This window comes from Marmota flaviventris, chromosome 16 (assembly GCF_047511675.1).
Source record: "Marmota flaviventris isolate mMarFla1 chromosome 16, mMarFla1.hap1, whole genome shotgun sequence".
In the NCBI taxonomy this organism is placed as follows: Eukaryota; Metazoa; Chordata; class Mammalia; order Rodentia; family Sciuridae; genus Marmota; species Marmota flaviventris.
In genome coordinates, this window is record NC_092513.1 from 8497301 (window position 1) to 8521363 (window position 24063).

At 33.0% G+C, this 24063-nt stretch overlaps 1 protein-coding gene across 5 annotated transcripts in view; it reads right to left on the reverse strand.

Annotated features, from left to right (window-relative positions):
• The window catches only part of Ccdc102b (coiled-coil domain containing 102B), a 214597-nt gene that overhangs the window by 36139 nt on the left and 154395 nt on the right, over positions 1-24063 (reverse strand). The window lies entirely within an intron of this gene.

Here is a 24063-nt window from a genome sequence, read left to right on the forward strand (position 1 = left end):
AACTAGGCCACACAGGATGGGGTTCAACCCTAGCCTTCCCCTTTCTTCTTCCCATTCCTTCCTCCACACCAAAGGTAAATCATAGCGGATGATGTTGTAACAGTCAGATCAGTTGTATCACCAGTGTGATGGCCCCCCACCACTTAAGAGACTCACGGACTCTACACACTCTGAGGCTGACCCCTTTCCAGGACCTTCTGTCCCTCTCCCTGGACACAGTCCTCATGCAGTTCCAGCCTTGGCCATTGGCAACTACACTTCCTTCTGCTTTACCCTGAAAAAAACCCACAAGGCGCCATTACACATTTTCTGTTTCATTTAGTACTCTTCCTAAAGTCCTTCCCTCACTGGGTGTCTAAATAAAAAAAAAAATAGGGTAAACACAAAGACAAATAATTAATCATCAGTTAGATAAAGAACTTTTCTTACCCATCATCTCTCTTGTCTATCATATTATTTATTTAATTTTCTGTCTGTATACCATCTACTATCATGTTATCTGATGTGTTCATTGGGTTGATCTTGTTTTTGGACTCCGCCACCCTACAACCTACTATGATGTATATGTCAAGGAATAGGGACAAATTCTGTCTTTTTCACTGCTTATAATATAATGATAAAATGCTAACTGACTAACAAACCAACTGAATGAGTGAATGAGCAAGGAAGAGCTGGAGCTAGCCAGGCTTTGAGTGTCAGAGGGAGCCCGCCACTGAAGGTGATCAGCAGAGAGCCACGGGGAAGAAGCACAGGAGGTATTCTTCAGTCAAAGCACAGTTAGATCTGGATTAAAGTAAAATAGGCAGGTAAGATGCGAGACCAGAAGGAGCAAAGAATACCTAAGGCATGTTAAAAAAAAAATGACTACAAAGTTGTTACGAAAGAAATAATCAGGAAAGACTGGCATTCTGGAAAACTTTCCAGCTATAGCTGAGGTTTAAAATACCAATGGCCCCATGTTCAGAGATTCTGCCCTGCTGGGAGGAAGGTGACATCATTAACTATTAAAAACTCCCCAGATGACACTACCTTTACAGCCAAAGTTGTGAACCAAAATGAAGAGAAATGGAGGGAGCAGGGATAGCCGCATGGGTTGCAGTCAGAGCTTACTGAGAAAATCCCAGAACCCACAGAACTTGCTGTCAATGTATTTCTTACTTGGATGAGTATGAGGATAGTGGCTGATAAGTATATACTTCTACAGGAATGAAACATAATCTAAGTGTTTGGGACTCATAGTCTATACAATGGAATCCAAATGAGAAGTCCAAACTCCTTTCCCTAGCAATTCTGGATTACTTAAATGTCTATCACTAACAATTATTTCCTTTCAGTCAGAGAACTAAATTAAGGAGAAAATAAAAAGAAAAAAAATCAAGATTTCCTCCCTGGCAAAAATAAAAGGCTTTACATCAATGCCAAATGTACCTTGAAACATTACAGGGAAAATTGTAGGGCTTACTCAGCCAGATTTTATTTATTTTTACCTCATAATTATGTATTTGTTTTTGTACATGTACATCCTGAGTATATCCCATACAAATCACATATGGAAAGATAAATTAGTTCTTATTATGTAGGTCAAATAGAAATCATGTTTGTACATTTCTCTTCTTTTAAAAGCTTGCATTAATCACCAATCACATCTACAAATAAAGCTCTGTAATAGTAAGCAATACTTTTTAATACGTTATAAACTATATTCTGATTCTGTGATATTTAAAGTTTTCTAAATAATTGAAAATAAAACTGTTGATCTTACAGTTAAACCATCGTAACAAATATAATTTAGTATCTAGGCAGTATTCTGTCTCTAGAGTGCAAGTATTAAGTTAAAACATCAATGATTACTCACCAAAATTGTAAATGGAATCACAAGCTCCTTTTCTATTTTGCAGGCCCCCATGGGTGAAGAAAGTCAGATGAGTGACTCACATCAGTGGGGGGAGCATTCCTCCTACATGGTTTTCCCTAGAGCCAGGAGCACTTAGCTAAATAATGCTTTATAACAAAGTCTCAAGCATTCTCTCTGCCCACTCTCAATGCCCTGTAACCGCACAGAGCTACATATGTTCCGAAAAAGCATGTTGTTGTTCAAAACGCTTTCATCTGATAAATCAATCTTTTATTAGTTTCTACTCGGAGTAAACTCTCCGAATGAATGAATGAATAAAGCTATTGTTTATGCTCATAATTCTAGAGAATAAATCATTTAAATGAAATAAATGGACCTGTGTATTGTGTTTTACAGAAGCAATATCCAAACAATTTCTCCTTGCATTCCTGTCTGAAAAAGAGCAGAATGGCCAGAGAGGACAACAGGAAAGTGAGAAAGGCAAACAGCAATGACACCAGGTGGAGTGTCCTAAACTTGACAGGAAGCTATCCAGAGGCCAAGATGAAGGCACACAAAGGAAGGAAGAGAAAAATCAATATTCCTCACAGCAAAAATATATTAATAAAAATATGGATAGAGAAATGGTAAGGAAGACATTCTTGAACATTTCTGAAGGAGGATACAAATATCAGTGATGTTTTCAGGGGAGAGCAAGATTTACTGAGATGAATCAAAGTATATTTCACAACAAGAAAACTATTCTAGGAAAATCCCAGGACTCATACAAAGCAGTTGTGTTCAGAAGTGTTCACTCAGCTTCACTTCTGATAATAAATATTTGAAGTAGCCTATATGATTAGGCCCGTATTAAAGAAATTAGTCCTTAGTGGAATAATACGTCTTTAAAATATACGAGGAGCATTTTGATGACACGAGGAGAACTTTTCCTCCTCCCTGATTCCTCTCCTCTAGATGTCTCCCACTCGGGAACAGTGAGAGCAGGCTAGTGAGCGGGGATATTGATGGAGGAGCAGTCTGGAGAGAAGGCAGGGACACATACCAGCTGCCCACTGTGGCCTCGCGCCCCACGCAGCCAGCTGAGGGAATGAAGAGTCTTTGAACAGGAGCAGAGGCTGAGACCTGTAACTAGTGGGTCTAGAATCCATGACCGCGGGCATGATGAACTGCTAGCAGTGTCCAAGGACAATTGGAAAGTGCTCTGTGATATCCCTTGATTTTAACCAGAAATGAAGAAGAGCAGAACATGTTCAAGGCAGGAGTATGGAAAAAAATTTCACTGCTATCTTTCCCACTTACAATTTGTTCTGTTAACCAAACATTTGAAAATGTAGACAATGTGTTCCCTATGGGGTTTAGTATAAGGTGATTTGCATTTTACTTTGTAGTTAATCTTCATTTTTAAAGCATTATAGGAGGAAAACAGTCCAAAATATTTTGGGCCAAGGATACCAGTCTTTTCAAGAGCACCAATAATTTCAACTGATCCAGCAATGCACAGAAGCATAAAAACTGAAGAATGTATGTTTTATCTGACACATACACATTTATTAGTCAAGTGTGAAAGAATACTTTCAGAGGAATGAAATAAGAGGATATGGATTTCCAAGAATTAAACAATGCTGGACACTAAAGGTGAAGTCAGCAAGCACAGTATGTGGCCAAAGAACACAGATAAAAGCAGGTAAGGACAGAAGTTTGACCAAGAAGAATAAGTACAGCATTGAATAATGCAGGACAACTTGCCGGAGCATCGTCCGAGGCCTTACTACCATGAGCTAATTATCTTTTGAAACATACCTACAAACATGTCCTAGTAGCACACTCAACAAGTCCCAAAGCAACGTGATTTTAATCTTTCCATGAATAACCTCATAATCTCAAAGATAGCATGATATAATGATTCTTCCACATAAATCATGCTGGAACTTGTTCGTGGATATTGGCATTTAATTGGAAAATATCTTCAATGACATAATCATGAAAAATTGAACAACAAATAAAGAATGATAAGTTTACATTAGAAAAAAATCACACTTAATTGTATGATTGATTGGAGTGCCGTCTTTCTCATGTATTATATTTTCAAGTTTGTGTATGTTGCATTGGAGTACTTCCTAACATTACCCCTTCCATTCTTAAAAGTTTCTTAGTTTAGATGATAAGGAATATCTTCCTTTAATCATAAGTCACATCCAAATATCATTTACTCCATCAGCTTTAGTCTTCCATTCCTTCCATCAAGTAATCTCTACTTTCCTCAAGGCTTTTGCTTCTTCTACTTGTGATTTGAATACTCACCTTTGTCCTTGTGCTGTTTGACCTCCTGCACATTTGCTCTCCAATCTGTTCCTCCCCTGTCCTCACTCATAGTGGAAGGGACCCATTTCTCAGGCCCCTTGCCAGCTGACTGCTAAAACTTTTCAGGCAGTGGCAGAACCTGGCAGAAGACTGGATGGCAGTAGTGGGAGAGATGCCGAGTTCTGCTTTGCTAACCAAAGCTGCATCTGTCTGAAAATTTTCCATCTACTGTGGCTCTAAGAAGAACACACCAGCAGGAGTTCTAGTTCTCACCACATTGCTCCAGCTACCAGGTATCTGGACACTGTCCATGATGTAGGGTAGGGTCTTTCCATTCTAGATGTTAATCTACCCTATTGCTACTAATCTACAGGTTACCCCATAGCAATCTATTTCTTAGCTTCTGAGTTCTTCAAATTACTTGTATTAAGTCCCTGCTGATTGTAGACATGATGTGTTTTCTATTTACTTGACCAGTCCTAATGGATATACTGAGTTTTAAGAAGACAGAAGTTTCCTCATGTTCATATTTGTATCTTTTCACAACTACATATATACTACATATCAAACTAAGTATATCAAATTGAAAATATGAATTGACATAGAAAAGATTAAAAAGAGGTTCTTTCTATTGTATTGAATTTAAGCCTTCCAAAAATTTTTGTGTTACCTATTGGTAAATAAATAATAATCTCCAAAACTTTAATGTTCCATACAATACCAATGTATCATCATATTTGACCAAGTATATCTTTGAGAAACTAGATGAGGGATCACAAGTACACAAATTGAGTGGTTCTTTGGACCTTCATTTTGGGTTGAAATAAATAAATTTAGGTATAGAACAACAAGGCTAACTCAGTTTTTTAAAACTTTTATGAGGAAGATGTATTACTCACAAAATCAGATTACTTCCATAACATGGGAATTAGGTAACTACTCATAGCACTACTTATAATTTAATTATTTAGATGGCTTACATATTCAGAAATCAATTTCTATTATCTGATGGAATTATTTAAAATTCTATAGGTCAACATTAACTTGTGCAATACATTAAGGTGTTCTCATAGGGTGTCTGGAAATACATAACAGTTTAATGTGGTGATAAATTAAGTAACATAAATAAGTCCTTTAATATGGAGTATTTGTATTTCATCTTGCAGTTTGTGTTGGTGATTTTAAAAGAGAATTATTGGAAGCTAAAGTTGGGCAGAATATTAAAATAAAACTAAAAAAACAAACCACGTAGCTTAACTTTTCTAAGTCTAAATATATTCTCATACAGATCTCCAAGATTACCTGACATACAAGGTAAGTCCAGTTTTGCTCCAGGATGAATGATGAATTCAGCTATGTAATATTGCATGGGTTAAGAATTTCTTTAGGAAAAAAAAGATAGAAATCTTAAGTCAACAGAAGAAGAAAAGGCATAGATGTCATGTCCCAAAATCCCCATGGGAAGAACATGTGAGGCACTGGTTTTCGTCCTCAGCACTGCATAAAAATAAACAAACAAAGGTACTGTCCATCCACAATTAAAAAAATCATTTTTAAAATGAAACATGCATCTCTGTGATATATTTATTGAATGACTGAATGAATATCCAAGAACTGGTGAACTGGAGGCATTGTTGGAAACACTGGGAGGGCTTGTCCTGTAAGTCAATACTTCTAGCCCTGCCTTCCAACTGCTCTTCCAGGAGCTTCTGACAATTCAAATTTATGGACTGGTTGTTTACACAAAGAATCTGCAAGTTCCAGGTGCCCAGGACTTGGACAGCTAAGCTTTTGTAAGAGGGCAGTCACATGTTGGAGTCAACATGCAGTGACTCACAAGAAACAGGCTGTACACATTCTGTGAACCCATAGGTCACTAGATACCAGTTATGGCTTTAGGGTGCTCACATTCTATTAGAAGAGATAAATGAGATCATGTGCATTAAAACAGAACATGATGTGGCTCAGCAGTAGAGCACTTGCCTAGCATGCATGAGGCCCTGGGTATGCTCCACAAGTGAAAGAAAAATCATGAGTTTTTAATAAAATTTTATAAATAACTAATGTTATTTCTGGGAATGTTGCTATAGATAAACAGAGTATGGAAGGCCTTAACAACTGTAATCTCATTGCTTTTTCTTTTAAAAGTAATGCTAAGAATAGTAATTAAAATGATTTAAATATCTCCTCACTCTACCAATAAGTGTCTTTTACTTGCACATAATCTTGTCATCTTAGTAATAAAAAGAAGCCTACAACTCATGGAAAAATGTAAATCTCTAGGTATATATTTTTTTAAAATTTCATTAATATCTCTAAATAGCCTACCCAATCTGCTACTGAAGACAGGGTCACAGATATTGCTCTTACATTCTTTTTTTATATTTTGAGGCTCTAATTAATAAGTGAAAATCAGTCATTCAAACCATATATAGCACTTTTTTTTCTAAAATTTCCTTTATGTACTTCAAATATGTCTTTTAAAGTATTCCACTGCACTAATATTCACAATAGTTAACATATGGAAGCAAACTAGGTGTTCACCCAATGAATGGATAAAGACAATTAATGAATACAAATATAAGTAATGGAGTACTATTCAGTCTTTAAAAAAGGAGGAAATCCTATATGACCACATGGATAAACCTGAAGGATATTATGCTAAAGCCTGATGAGACAAATACTGCATGATTTCACTTATATGTGGAATTTTAAAAAGTTGAACTCTTAGAAGATGTAGTAAACTTTTAAGACACATAAAACATTTAACAGTGTTCAAAAGTCTCACACCAAATATTACATACAAAGCTTTCTAAGCTCCAAATATTTCTTTTTCCTCTCTGTTTATATTGATACTTTCATTTTTTTATTGGTTTTTCAAAACATTACAAAGCTCTTGACATATCATATTTCATACATTTGATTCAAGTGGGTTATGAACTCCCATTTTTACCCCATATACAGATTGCAGAATCACATCGGTTACACATCCAAGTTTTTACATAATGCCATACTAGTGACTGTTGTATTCTGCTACCTTTCCTATCCTCTACTATCCCCCCTCCCCTCCCCTCCATCTTCTCTCTCTACCCCATCTGCTGTAATTCAATTCTCTCCCTTGTTTTTTTTTTTTTTTTAGTTTTTTATATTTTTTACTTAAAATCATCAAAGATCCTTTAGGAAAGTTGAAGACTATTATTTTATTGCTACATGTAGTTGAGGGAAAAAACATTCAATCTATTTTATCACAGGCTTGTAAAATAATAAAAGTTTAACACTTTCGCTTGAGTTCTTATGCCCAACCAGTCTCATGCTCTATGATTTACAGGGTCAGTTCAGACAAGGTGATAAGACTATCCCTGCAGTTGCATCAAACCACTTGGTCTATTAATATCTCCTTCAGGCGCCAAGAGACATTTCCCCTGCATGGTGTCTGCTCAAATTAACTGGTTACTTGCCAAATGTCCATTTCCCTTTGGCAAATAGATAATGATTATAAAAGTGAGGAAATGATTTACTAAATGTCTGAAAAGTTCATATATCCACCTAAATCAGATAAAGTATACTTAAGGTAACTTAATCACCCCCAAGATTCCTCTCAAATTAATGTATACTTCCCATTAAAGAAAAAGAGTAAGCTATTGAAAATGGAAATTGAATAATATGAATAAAATCACACCATGAAAACACTTGCTTTAAAACTGCATTTTTTTTCTGGTACAAATCTTTGTGGTTTGTGATACAAACTAGAAAAGATATGATTATGTTTAAAATGTTCTACCTACAGAATTGTGTTATGTAAGTTTTTGTTAGACAAATCTACAAGCATCCCATTACTTTATAAAGTTTGAAAATATCTTGTTCAAATGTTGCTGCAATTCTTCACTGGGTTCTAAAATGATTATCAAATAATGTTCATTAGCTACTCCTATGAAAATACTATTTTCAGGAAAGAAGTATATAAGGGAATAGGATACATATTCTAATTACCTAAACATATCAAACAAAGCAAATAAAGTAACAAAAATGGAAACTGTTTTCTAGTCATCCATGTAAAATCATAATATAATCACCAAGTTCCATTTTAAAAAGCAAAATATTTTAAAGTATACTAGAAACTAAAAATTGCAATGTGCCTGGATATGTCACTGGATAAGAGAATTTAAAAAACACCTGCAGTTTTTAAGCAGGGCGTGCACTCTGAATGAGTGTGCTTTTCTCAGGTTTGCTACAGTTATTCTTCTTTGGATTTTGTTGATTGACTACATTGATTAGGATATAAAGAGCTCCAAGCCAAGGGGCCTTTGTCTGTTGTGTCCACTGAAGAACTCCAATACTTAGAACAGCTACCCCATAGCAGGCCTTAGGCTAATCCTTGAATAAATGAATGAACATATTTAAGATCACTGTATCATTCTTTATTCAGCAGGAAGCTCTTAATTTCCTAAGAAGAAAGGGACAAGTAATTAGGTGCCTATAAAATGTTTATATTCTGGAGGAAAGAATTTGACCCTGGATCTCCCAATTGGAGACCACTACAGAACTTCCAGCAAGGGTCCTATCTCTCCACCATGTCAACAAGGCAAGGGAGAGCAGATACACCGGAAATAGATATCTACATAGTCACTGTTTCAGGTACCCTCAATGAACTGGAGAGGTCACCACACTCTGGGATGAAGTGCTCGCTTAGGTGTACCTTCTAGGTCGTGGGGCTCCTATGCAGATGCCAGTGGGAGCAGAAGGGAAGATCCACAGGATAAAGGCTTCTGCCTCACTCTGCCTTCAAAGCCTCAGGAAAGCATTTGTAGTTGATAAAACATAACCAGTATTCTGACCTCATGCAGCTCATAAACTGTCCCCACTCCTCAATGGAGCTCAGAACTCCTTCTCAGGACATTCAGCCTCTAAATAATTCAGCTGCACACAGTATTGGCTGGCCGGGTTTTCATTTGTCCTTTCTTCTATCTGTCTTAAGCCTTTGTTTCATACTAGTAAATGGACTTTTGATCTCTATAAATAATGCAACCACATACAAAGTCTGCAGCTCAGATCCTTTATGCAGAGTCTTATATGTTAGTTTTTGGTTTTGCTTTTGTTTTGTCATTCCTATGTAGTTTTCCATCATAAAAACACATCACAACTGGTTTAACCACATTTTTGTTTATGAATTGTATACTGCTGTTAGATTTTGACTATTAAGAAAAATGCTACTAACTTCCATGATTTTTGAAATAATCACTTGATGAGTAATTACTTTTCTAACACAGATATTTAAAATAATGACATTAATGTCTATTTTATTTTTTATTGATTTTATTTTATTAAATACACGACAGTAGAATGCATTACAATTCTTATTACACATATATACCACGATTTTCCATATCTCTGTTTGTATATATAGTATGTTGACACCCAATTAGAGTCTTCATACATGTACTTTGGATAATGATGTCCATCACATTCCACCATCCTTGCTAATCCCCTGCTTCCTCCCTTCCCCTCCCACCCCTCTTCCCTGTCTAGAATTCATCTAATCCTCCCATGCTCCCCCTCCCTACTGCACTATGAGTCAGCCTCCTTATATCAGAGAAAACATTCAGCATTTGTTTGCAGCCAATATGGAAAGCACTATGGAGATTCCTTGGAAATCTGGGAATGGAACCACCATTTGACCCAGCTATCCTTCTCCTCAGACTATACCCAACGGACTTAAAAACAGCATACTACAGGGACATAGCCACATCAATGTTTATAGAAGCTCAGTTCACAATAGCTAAACTGTGGCACCAACCTAGATGCCTTTCAGTGGATGAATGGATAAAAAAAATGTGGCATATATACACAATGGAATTTTACTCAGGATTAAAAGAGAATAAAATCATGGCATTTGCAGGTAAATGGATGGCATTACAGAAGATAATGCTAAGTGAAGTTAGCCAATCCCCCCAAAAAAATGCCAAATTAATGTCTATTTTATAGATGATATTGTATAAATATTTGTGATTTTATTTTGCTGTATTATGGCCCATATTAATTCTAATTGGAAAAATTATTGAAATTTTATTTTGTAAAGGATCTAGGATTATGTGCTTATGGTTGTTCCTTTTTTACCCAAATGTTTAATTCTTAGTATTAACATTTTATAAAATATATATCAATATACTTTAACACCTATATCCCTGATTTTATTCCTCTTTCTTTCATTTCCATGTTTCTGATCTTCATTAATTTAATCTTAGATAAGAAATAATAGTTATTTTTAGAATAGTTTAACACTTAGCATTTACATTTTTTTAATGTCTAACATGTTTAATCTTTTGTTAGAAACAACATCATTATCTCTCTAGACAATATGCAGAAAGGATATGAGTAATCATTAGGCTAATGTCAATTAAAAGAAGTTTCTAAATAATTTATTAATCACTAGAAAAGGTTACCATCTCCCTGATTATGCAATAGGTGATCTGGTGCCCAGGGCTCACTGAAAAAGAACAGGATAATAACAAACGTATTAGTAGAAGCAAACATTGATCAAACATTTAATTATGTGATGGTATTGTATTTGCACTTCATAGTTTGACTCTAGGGCTTGAACTGTTAATGTATGTTGTGCTTTGGGGTGTGGACTAGCTCAGTGTTGTCTAGGGAAAGGAGACGAACCAGCTAGTCATCAGGCTTGGCTCTGCAGCTCTGATCCCTTTGTGCCTGTGCCTGCGAAGTCATAGCTCTCAGGACATCTATATGGGGTGGTCTTGACCAAACAAAGACCGGCAGATTACAAGACAGCTGGCTTTCACCACAATCCACAGGACAAGATGCCCTTAAATGCTCATGTTTAATTTCACATTCTTTCAAAGAATTTTCCTGCACTATATATTAACCTAAATTAATCATATCTTTCTGTATTTTAATCTAAGTTAATTATAATTTCCAAAGAGCCATAACTAATTATAACAAGGTCAAAAGAAAACATATAACCTTAATCCACTGGTTTATATGAAATCAAAAGCTACTAATTAAGGAGTTAATATCATAAAAATTGTCTTAAATACTCTCACGTCCACATAAATTTGGCCCTTAATATGATGATAAAATATATTTTAAACCTATCAAAATTAATAAATATTACTTAAATGAAAAGAATGTTCAATTCTATATGAAATCAAATTAAGAGTAAATTGATAAACCCTAAGTAGAAGAGTAGAAAATTGAATTTTGCAGTAGACTACATGAATAATAGAAAATGATAGAGGAGCACTTTTTGTGGTATGGCAGAAATGTTTTGCTATTAGGAGATTATTCACATAATTGAACCCATAAATTGCTAAATGGAAGGAGAAAATGGCCCTAAGTCATTCCAATATAAACCTAAGAATATTTGAAAAAAAAATGTAAAATACATTTCAAAAAATAAAAGCTGAGTGAATCCCCATAAGGAGGGAATTTCACACAGGCAGAGTCTGGGACATCATTGCTACTGTCATCATGGCCACCTTTCCTGGTACACATATAAAGCCAGGAAGAAAAAAAAAAAAACAGGGATGCCTATTTTATCCTGTTTTTAGTGCTGCTACCTAAATTTTGACCACAACAACATTTAAAAATACTGAAAAACTACAAGTAACTAAAAATGTAGGGACAGAATCATCACTCTTTATACACAAGAATAAACAGTTTACCCACAAAATTATAAATGGAAAATTTATGAGAAATCCCAGGATTAATCTGGAGATATCTATCTATCTATCTATCTATCTATCTATCTATCTATCTATAGATATATATCTATATATATCTATCTATATATCTATCTATCTTTATATATATATATATATATATATATATATATATATATATATATATATATATATATATATATATATAATTTCCTATAGTCCAGAATCAACATATAGGAACTATAATTGAAAGATCCAATCAATATTAGCAAAAACACTATAAAATATCTAAGAATAAACTGAACAGAAAATACATGTAGTGTATATAAAGGAAAATTTTCTAACAGAATGCAAAAATTAGAAAAGTGAAGAAGCACTACCTTTGATATATGCAGTGATTCGTGATGTATAAAGCTAATCTCTAAATTCATTCACAAATTAAATATCAGACAAATAAAATGGATCATAATGGGATTTTCTTTGGGAACATAGAACGATAATGTGGAAAGCCTTCTGCAAGTAAGGATATAAGGAAGGAGCCAGGAATATTTTGAAAAAGAAATATACTGCTTTTTTTTCACTCTGTGAATTAAAATATTTAACACAAAAATATTTAAAACCAGGGACACCATGAAAAAAAACAGATGATTTTTAAAACAAAGAAACCCAAAAACATATTAAGGAACTAGGAGGATTTATAAGCCAAGTATTCATTTCTAATGAAAAGAAATTGATTCAATTTTAGAGACAAAGTTGACAACATGATAAAATGGATTACAATGTGACCAACGTTTTACCTGGTAATTGACCCAAAGCGAAAATCAGAAAAATGCAATGATAATATAAATATCATTTACTTTCTAGGATTTCTTTTAGTACTTTATTTCTAAAACTTTATAATGTATTCATTAAGAATATTTCATACAATTTGCCAGTCTATGTCTTTTGATTGATGAGTTTAGGCCATTTATATTCAAAGTTATTATTGAGATATGATTTGTATTCCCAGGCATTTTGGTTAATTTCTGATTTTCCATTTGAATTAGTTTCTCTATTGGTTGACTTTTTCTTTAGTGTAGTTCTTCCTTTTGCTTGTTTTCATTTTTATCTTTCATTTCTTCTTCATGAAATATTTTGCTGAGAATGTTCTGCACTGCATGCTTTCTAGTTGTGAATCCTTTTAACTTTTGTTTATTATGGATATTTTTTATTTCATTGTCAAATCTGAAGCATAATTTTGCTGGGTACAATATTCTTGATTGACATACATTTTCTTTCAAAGCTTGGTATATATTATTCCAAGACTTCCTAGCTTTGAGCATCTGGGTTGAGAAGTCAGCTGAGATCCATATACCTTTCCTTCTAAATGTAATACAGTCTTGATCTCTGGCACCCTTTAAAATTCTTTCCTTATTCTGTATGTTTGGCATCTTCATAATAATGTGCCTTAATATCGGTCTATTTAATTTTGTATATTTATTTGGGATCTTCTAAGCCATGTATTTGATTTTCCATTTCATTCTTTAGGTGTGGGAAATTTTCTCGTATTATACCATTAAAAAGATTGTGCATTCCATTGGTTTCCCTATTAGTAGGCAGAATAAATATTGTCAAAATGGCCATACTTGCAAAAGCACTACACAGATTTAATGCAATTCCTATTAAAATTACAATGACATTCTTAATAGAAATAGAAAAAGTTGTAAAGAAATTCATTTAGAAAAATAAGAGACCATAATAGCCAAAGCAATCCTTAAGGAGGAAAACTGAAGCAAGAGGCATCACAATACCAGACCTTAAATTATACTACAGAGCCATAGTAACAAAATCAGCATGGTATTGGCACAAAAAAAGATAGGTAGACCAATGGTACAGAATAGAAGACACAGAGACAAACCCACATAAATACAGTTATCTCATACTAGACAAAAGTGCCAAAAACATACACTGGAAAAAAGTTAGCCTCTTCAACAAATGATACTGGGAAAATTGGGAATCCATATGTAGCAAAAAACTCAACTCAAAATGGATCAAGAACTCAGGCATTAGACTAGAGATCTTGTACCTAATAGAAGAAAAAGAGGCCCAAATCTCCATGATATCGGCTTAGGAACTGATTTCCTTAACAAGACACCTAAAGTACAAGAAGTGAAATCAAGAATCAACAAATGGAATGGAATCAAACTAAAAGCTTCTTCACAGCAAAGAAAACAATCAAGAATATGAAAAGAGAGCCTACAGAATGGGAGAGAATCTTTGCCACCTGCACCAGATAGAGCACTAATCTCTCAGTATATATAACAACTCAAAAACTTAACACCAAAAGAAAAAATAACTAATCAATAAGCAGGCAAAGGAACTGAATAAGGCTCTTCACAGAAGAAGAAATGCAATCGGTCAACAAATATATGACAAAATATTCAACATCATTAGCATTTAAAGAAATATAAATCAAAACTATACTGAGATTCCATCTCACCCCAGTCAGAAGGCAATTTTCAAGAATATAAATAACAATAAATTCTGGGAAGAATATGGGGATAAAGGTATACTCATACATTACTGGTAGGACTGCAAATTGGTGCACTCTGGAAAGCAGTATGAAGGTCCTCTGAAAACTTGGAATGGAACCATTTGACCCAGTTATCCCACTCCTAGGTTTATACCTAAAGGACTTAAATCAGCATACTACAGTGATATAGCCACATCAATGTTTTGAGCAGCTCAATTCACAATAACTAAACTACAAAATCTTCCTAGGTACCCTTCAACTGGTGAATGAATAAAGAAAAGGTGGTATATTTACACAATGAATACTACTCAGCCATAAAGAGAAATGAAATTATGGCATTTGCCTGTAAATGGATGGCACTGGAGACTATCATGCAAAGTGAAATAAGCCAATCCCCAAAACCCAAGGCAGAATGTTTTCTCTGATATGCAGATGCTAAATCGGAATGAAGGGGTGACTCACAGAGAAGAAAGTACCTTGGTTAGACAAAGAGGAATGAAGGGAAGGGAGGAGAAATGGGAATAGGAAAGAAAATAAAATGAATTGGACGTTACTTTCCTATGTGCATATATGAATACATGCCCAATGTACAAACCAGAATGGGAAGTTATATTCCTTATATGTATAATATGTTAAAATACATTCTACTGTCATGTATAACTACAGATTAAAAAATACTCATACAAAGTTTTAATAATTTTATAAAGTATTTCTTTTTATATAGTTTCTGTATTTCCCAAGATTTTTATATGAATTTACATCATTTCTTATTAAAATGATCAAAATTTTTTTCATTAAAATATAACAATTTTTCCAATAGTCAATTATGATTCTGAGTATACTTAATCAATTTTCTAATATTGATATTAGATATTAGATATTGTGAAAGTCCACTAGATATTTTTAGAGTAATTTTGAGCTACATTCATCAAATAGTTTGCTGTATGCGTAAATGGAATCTAAATACTAGTTACCTGAAACCTAAAAATCCCCAAAAAAATTTTAAAGTTTTTTTTAAACATTGATATAATTTGAGAAAATGCCATTTCTCTGATGAAAAGGAATTTTCTGTGGGGAAAGTATCCTCAAAGCAAACTTCTCTGAGTGGCATTTGCATTTCTGTTGACTCCAATGAAGATAAAAACCTCAATTACTGCTATATTTACAAATATCCAAAATATCCCATAGAATGAAGAGAAAGTATTGATGATTAGAAATTTTGAAAAGTGGAAGTCCTTATGGGCCTGGTATTTCAGGTGGAGAATTTATTTTAAATGAAAGAGCCACTCAGTGTGTGGAGGGTTTCACGTGTGTGTATCAGGCACACTGATGCTGTGAGAATTAATGACTCATAGCAAGAGAATGCTGCTTTTCAAAGTCATTTTATTAGACAACAATGATTTTTTTTTAATTTATTTATTTATTTATTTATTTTTAATTTTTTATTGTGGGTTGTTCAAAACATTACAAGTTTCTTGACATATCATATTCCACACTTTGATTCAAGTGGGTTATGAACTCCCACCTTCACCCCATACACAGATTGCAGAATCACAAATGAATGAACATCACACAGAAAAGCAGGTCAACCTCACAAAATGATTCCCTAGTATACTCTTCAACTTGGAAATAGACATGGAATCTTTGTTTAACTTATCATTCATTAGTGTCCCCTCAAACAGGACAGATATGCAAAATGATGCTTCTCAAATGATTCAGAAACAATTTGCATCTATGGTAACAACTTTCAAAGGTATAATCAGAAAAATTAATTTACAAATAACTCTTAAACATTATTACAAACTGTACAATAGATATCAGCCTCTTTCCTGAAATATTTGGTAAGAGTTTATATATAACAAATTGTTGTATAATCTCATTGTTTTATCATGAAAAAATAATTTAATTAAATATTTAATAATTGAATTTCTGCCTTCCTTTGACCTGTGTAATATTTGTAAAATGATAATGACTAGAAATTTAAGCTATAAAGAGAAAAAAGGGATATGTAATACATATATAAACTGAAACCTTGGTGTCAGAATGTAGAAGCAGAGGTGGAGCCAGCACTGGAGCCTAAGTCAGGTGCCTGTACTCTTCACTTGACAATGGATAATATGCCTTACAATTTTTCCTTGTGGACGTGTTTTGCAATCTCATTGAATGTATTTGCCTTTTGAGCAATGTGATGTCTTATTACTCTTGATTTCCTATAGCATTAGAAGTCTTTCAGTGCTGGGGTGGTAGGTCAGTGGTGGAGTCCTTGTCAAGCACATGCAAGACCCTGGGTTCCACCTAAAGCACATCAAAAATAAATAAATAAATAATAGATAGATAGATAGATAGATAGATAGATAGATAGATAGATAGATAATAGAATGACTCTTTTAACATACAGTAGCATTGAAAGAGATAATTTTGACAGACTTATATATCTTACCTGTCCTTAAAAAAGCAGCCTATTTGAATGCCTTAAATAGTTATTTGGACATTTTGTTGTTAATGACTGAGAAAAAGTACCAAATATAGAAAGACAACAGGAGATAATAGCATCTTGCTTTTCTACATTCCTGCATCATAATTCTACCATTTTTCATTTTAAATTTTAATTTCAATATCATTTATTGTATTTATGTATATAATCTCATAGTCATTAATAGAAAATTATGTTGTATCAAGATTTAAAATCATTCAAGAAAATCTGCTATTGTATGGTTAATGTACTTGTGGCAAACAAATATCTATTCCCAACAAAAAATCATTTTCTTAGGGCAATAAAATAAAAGAAAAATAATATAAGGAATAAATCTGACTCCAGATAGCCAAGCTATAACATTTTTTTCTTACAGAAAAAGAAAATAAAAAGATTTATTCAGTAATTGAATTTGGTTTTAAATCTTTACTACTACAATGATGGCTAAGTCCATTTCATGCTACTATAATAGCATACCCGAGACTGGCTAATTTTTAAAGAACAGATTTTGTTCTCACACATTGCTTGAAGCTAGAAAGTCCAAAATCAAAGTTCTGGCATGTTCAGCCCTAATCTGTCTGCTCCAATTGCTGCATCAACACTGAGCCCTCCATCCTTCTTCCTCTAGAGGGGAGGACCCTTTTCCTTCAGAGGCAGAAGAGCAGGAGAGGAAGCCATTCCCACCACTCCACCCGCAGAGGTATTGATCCCTTCATGATAGGGGGCTCTAGTGCCCTAACTGTTCTCCTAGGCCTTGCCTGCCAATACTGTTGCACTGGATATTTTTCAAAATGAAATCTGGAGTGGAAAAAGCCCTCTAACCACAACAAATAATTAAATCACCATAATTCCTGATAAAATTAGTAAAAATCACAAAGAATTCCAATTTAGTTCTTTATACTGGGGTGAGTATTCTTTTGACATCATTCATATAGAAAGTGACTCAGCTTTGGCCAAGACAATGTTGCAGCAATTAAAATGCAATAAATTCAATGTTTGTGATTATAGGACAGCAGAAAGCAAATCTGTAACTAAGTAAAAAAAAAAAATACATTTAAAATTCTAGTTGCAAAACAATCAGCAATATTTGCCCTAATTTTGAAGGGTCTTTCCTTAAAAATGTTCATTGTTGAAACTTATGCTGTTTGCATAGAAATAAAAGCATTGAAATAATCATGAATATTGAGTGTTTATGATAACAAGCAAATTAATGTCTTATTAAATAATAATAAATTACTTTTTAATGAATATTTATATGAAAATGTATACTCACAACTATGTTTAATCATCACAGGCTGATAGATACCAGCAGACCATATTTTTGGTTGCTGATCTCTATATTTATTATTCACTTCTTAGTGTCTCCAAGTCAGAGACATTGATGAATAAAGTGGGTTAACTCTGGTCAACTATACCTTACAATGCTGTGATTATTGCAAAAAATAAAAATAAAATCGATTTAAGATTTTGTGACTAGGTGGTCATTTACATATTTCCCTTAATTATATTTTATTTCTATGTCCAGAATCAGATATGCTCTTAAAAATGATAGGTTTATTTGTTATTAATTATGTTGACTTTATAAGAATAACACTAAAGGAGCTCTCACTATCTAACAAGAAATTAGACAAAAATGCAATGCTAAGACAGTCCATCACAAATCTTCTCAGGCTGTTTAAGAGATTTAAGATCCCATGCAGAGTACAGCAACATGCAAATCAATAAATTCACTCAATGGTTTGAGTGTATCACCAGTAGAGTACCTGCAAATTAAATCTCAGAAAAAGGAACATAAGAGATTTGCTGCCTCTACATGTCATCCTTCCTAAATGAATACATTTCCTGATTAAAGATTTCATTAATGTTCTACATGAAATGGAAAGTATTCTTTTCCTTTACTATTGCTGATACTCAGAAATTAACTGTAGACTTGCATTATTTATTAAGGAGCTAACAAAGTCACACAAAATAGAAAGCACTTTAAGAAACAGGTGCATAATTGGACATGGCAGTACTTTTTAATTAAATTTGAAAAGAATCATCAAATAAGTATCCATTTGTTATTAAAGTTCAGTTAAATTTATAGTAATATATTATGTTATTCATCCTATTATCTCTCTATGCCCATTTCTGAAACCGAATATCAATTTACTGAAATCTATTGACTTTAAAAATATTTACTATGCAGCTATTATATGTCAACTCCCTACTGGAAATTTAAAGGTGCTCACAGATAAACAACATTTTCCCAGTAGTTTGGAACCAGCTGCAATAGATAGATTTGAAGAAATAGAAATAAAAATGTTACAGAGAACACTGTTAGTCAACCTGAGAGCAAAGTCTTGCAGGCAGACCAGAAAGGATGTGGCAGGGCAGACTCTGCCAATTCCTGCTGCCTGAAACACCCACCAGGTAACTTTGTCCCCTTCCTTCATGTTGGGAGAATCCACATGGAAATATGAAGCAAGGATAAGGGTAGTCTAAATTCCAGTGCTTTCTTTGAAGGAAGAATTCAGATACAACTCCCAAATGTACAGTTTGTTTTGTTTTATGGAAGTGTATACCTTCCAAATTACTATTCTAATATTTCTAAGAACTTCCATGTTCTGATTTACAACATCCTTTAAATGCCTTTTATATTGTTTTGGCATTAAGTACACCAGATATATTTGCAGGAGACAACATATAGAAAATGAAGGGGACAGATGGGGGGTAAAGGAAAGCCAGGGAGAGGTGAAGGAAAAGACCTATATTTACCCTTGTCTTTCTGGCAGATCTAGTTAGATGTAATTATTATTTTTTGAAGAGAAAGTATACACTTTAGTACAGAAGTTGTATATATAAATTATTAATGATGACATAATATGATGTATTCCACGTTATTAATAATACCTGGGTATTATACAGGATGACAAAATATAGAAGCAATGCAAATAGGAAAAGATCTGAAAATATTAAAGTACATTGTTCTTTTAGTGACCTAGACAATTTCCTCTTCTCAGATGCAAATGTCCAGTGTTTTTAAACTAAGAACTTAATGTTCATTCTTTAAGTTCTCTTTCCCCTTATTATATTTTTGCAAATAATTTATCTATTCACACTGCATTTGTACAAACTATAACAATTTTCAGAGAAAAGAGATCTGTGAATATTGCAGGTAGTCATAAACTGTATTTGAAATGAGTCAAATACTGAATTACTCACATTTTTGTCCTAAAGTGGTATCCATATATGTATGTATGAGTGCAACAACTACTAGATAATTTCTGGGGTCAAGTGGAAGATAGAGCAGATGAATTTGTGAGAGGAAAATTAAAATAAGGGTAGAATTGAACATAAATCTGCAAAAGAACAGTACATGATAATTTGCTGCATAAGCAAGTGTAAGATGTGAAAATGGTACTAATTATACACAATATGAAAATATTTTCACAAGCACATGTAGATGTACATACCAGAAATAAAAGGGAATATGGGAATTTGGAACTAATCAAAATTAATTTGATTAAAAGCTCACTAAGAATGACTGTTAACAAAGGTATTTAAATATGATTCATTACTATTTCTAATGATAGTGTGCTATCTCTAAATATAATGTTTTTGTATTTCAAATACTTACTTCACATTGTTTGACTTGATTATTGCTATCTTGGCTATAACCAAATATTTGTTTTCATATATATGTGCATTTGCTGCATAATAAAATCATATTTAATTTCTTATAACTTGGGTCAAATTATGAAACTCATGTCCATAGCAAAGTATGGACTTATAATATAAACACCTAAAATCTAGGATGCAAGCATTACCTTATATACTAATTACCAAAGTTATCATATGATTATACATGTGAACATGTATCATATTTAATTTATTGGACTATTTAAGCTTAGATTGCAATGATATTCAAAAATTATTTATAAGGCATATTGCATTCAGAAAATAATTTCAATACATTTATTAATTATTATATGCTAGAGGATGTTCTGTTATTAATAAATATGAAATCATCTAATCCTCAAACAATCCTGCTACTATTATATAATCATTTTACAGATGAAGAACTTCAGCTAAAAATAAGTTAGATGTTCTCAAGGGCATGCTGCCAGTACGTGGGAAACATGGGATTAGAAACCAGGCAGAACCACAACAAAAGTAATTAACACATTGGACGAAGTAGACTTTAAACAGGTAAGTTTAAGAATGGAATGAGAACAGGTACTTCTCTGCAAAAATTACTTTTCCACCTTTGACTCGAAACAGATGAATTTGTTGTTTTTCTAATAAGGTATGAGCAAATATTTTTAATAAAGAATTATGTAAGATAAACACAGGAATATTTATGACTCCAATTTTGTAAAAGTTCTTCTTTACATTTGATTTATTTCATCTAAAAACCCTCCTGGCTATATTCTTCCCATAGCAATAAGTAATATCTAAAGAACGTGAAAGATAGAGAAATAAGTATCCTTTAAAGATGTATTACTGATATTGTATCTTTGTTTACTATTGAAACACAGGCAGTCTATGATTTTCACAGCAATAAATATGCTAAATATTTCTTATGTCAATATATTTTATGAAATACTCTCATTCTGACAGCTTAACATTAACCTAAATTTCTCATTTTCAAATTTAATAAGAAAAACAGCCATGGCTGATGGATTTACATGATGTAAGATTTGCTAAAAAGTAATGAAATTATACATCATGATGGTTTAATTTGCTTTTACAAGAAGAAAATGCACATATGTAATCACAAAATATTTTTTACTCTTAGGCAAGTAAATAATTTTAAAACATCATAATTTGCCTTCTAATATTACCAATAATTATATACTTCTGACATTATTGGTTAAAAACAAGATAGTCATTTATCAAAAATGTTTAGTAATACAAATTGTAATGCAGCAAAAAACATGATCATATCTTAAAATACTAAGAACAGCTTTTGTCAACATGTAAAATAAGAAATAAGACCCTGAAGTAAATTTTATGACAATGTTTTATCACCACATATGTTTTGATAGTTATGATGTATTGTTTAATGAGTACTGATTGTGCAACTGCTGTGTACCAGGCTTGTGGTAGTTATGAGACCACAGTAATTGAGACCACAGAGCTTATGATTTATTATAGGAAACAGAAAAATAAAAAGCAAAATGTGGAGACAATAACATGTTAAATCAGGTGGTCCAGGTGAATTTCTTTCCATAAAACTTCCAGAACACTGGATCAATACAGCTTCCATTGGTAGGCTCATAAGAATTAAGAAGAAACTCTAGACATGGGCAGGTGGAGATCAGTAAGGCAGGGGGGAGGCCCAAGTTGAATGGAGCCAGGCAAACCAAAGAAGTGTGTGGCCTTCTTCAGGGCCATGGTAGTGGGTTTGATCCAAGTAATGGAGGTGAAGATCAGGTGTTTGGATGAGGTCTGGGACCCAATTGAGAGATGAATTTGTCCTAGTTTGTTACACTGGGGTGGATGGACTTTTTTCTTTCTTTTCTTTATTTTTTTTAAATTCTATTTATTTATTTTTTAGTATAAGCAAATGAGCATGCTTTTTATAGGTAGAAGTCTGAAGCTCATGCCTATGGGTTTTCTACAGATCATGAGAGAGTACAATAAGACACAATCTGAGGTCTTCAAATATGTAAAAATAAACAAATAAACAGATTTTCTATATTTTCCCAGCCCATTAAGTATAACCAGTGGTCCATAATTAATGTGTACTATGTGGTGATTTGGGACCTATTTATACCGATATACAGAACATTATTCAGCCTTTAAAAAGAAAGAAAGTCTATCATTTAGGGCAACATTGGTGGAACTGAAGATAATATGCCATGTAAAATAATGCAAGTTAGGAAATTGTGACTCAAAATCAGAATTCAGATAAAAAGAAGCAAGTTATTTTCCATCATACTCAACTGTGAAAACCTAAGAAATTTTTCTGCTCTAATGTAAATCAAAATAGGTATGAGCTGAAAGAATAAGGTCTACATATAGATACTAATGGGTTATGTATTTTTTAAAAAAATACTTGTATGTTAACTTACAGAGGAATATATAAAATATAGAAGTTGCTCATAATATTTATACATAAATCTTTTACTCAGAAATTACATATCCTTTCAACAAATTGTATACTATTGACTTTATTCTACAACCATACTAAATCTTAGTGCACAGGTTTATAAATCTATCAATCAAAACTGCCTATCAGCCGAGAACCCAAAAAATTTCAACTTAAAAGAGACAATAACTCACAGACAATTATAGAGGGATAGCATAGATTTTGGAAAAATCTGACATAGATTTCAAAGAAGCCATCATTTAAAAAATTATTCTAACAAGCAACCAAAAACATACTTGAAACAAATAAGAAAAAAGAAACTCCTAACAAGAAGTAAAAACTCTCAAAAGGAAATAAAAGATAATAAAGAACTAAATAGAAATTTTAAAAGTGAAAGGTATAACTAAAAAAAAAACATAATGAATGGACTCAATGGCAAAACTGAGTAGACACACAGAATATATAGTTACTTCAAGACAGAACCATAGAAATCACTCAATACACAATTAAGAGAAAAGAGAAGAAGGATAAATACAGTCTTTGTAATCTGTAGGATTAATATAAAATTCTAGTGTTCATGCCGTTGAATTCCTAGAAAGAGAATGAAGCTACAGTTGGAAAAGTAATAGAAGAAATTAACAGCAATACATTTACAGATTCAGGAAAGTAAGCAAACAGCAACAAAATAAACTCAAAGCAACTTGTGTTAAGGCACATCTTAGTGAAACTCACAAAAAATAAAAACAAAAGAATCTCAAAAAGTCGTCAGTATCACCTCTTATCTATATAAGGCAATAAATCTTCAATTCCTCATAAGAAACCATGAGAACCAAGGGTGTTTTCTTTTTCTTTCTTTTTTTTTTTTTTCAATGCTTTTCAAGTGCTAGGGAGGGGGAGGGAAAAAATAAAAACTGTCAGTTCAAAATTCTATAGCAAGCAAAATTTTCTTTTAGAATGAAAATGAAATGACAGGCTCAGATAAAGGAAAACTGAGAAAAATTGTGACCAGATCAAAGTCAAAAAATGAATAAGGAAGTTCTCTAACAGACAAAATAGTGAATCCTAGAACATCAAGAAAGCAAAGGGAAGTAAAGATGTGGGTAAATACCGCAGATCCCTTCTCTTTTGAAGTTTTCCATATTATGTTTCACAAGTCAGCAGATGCCA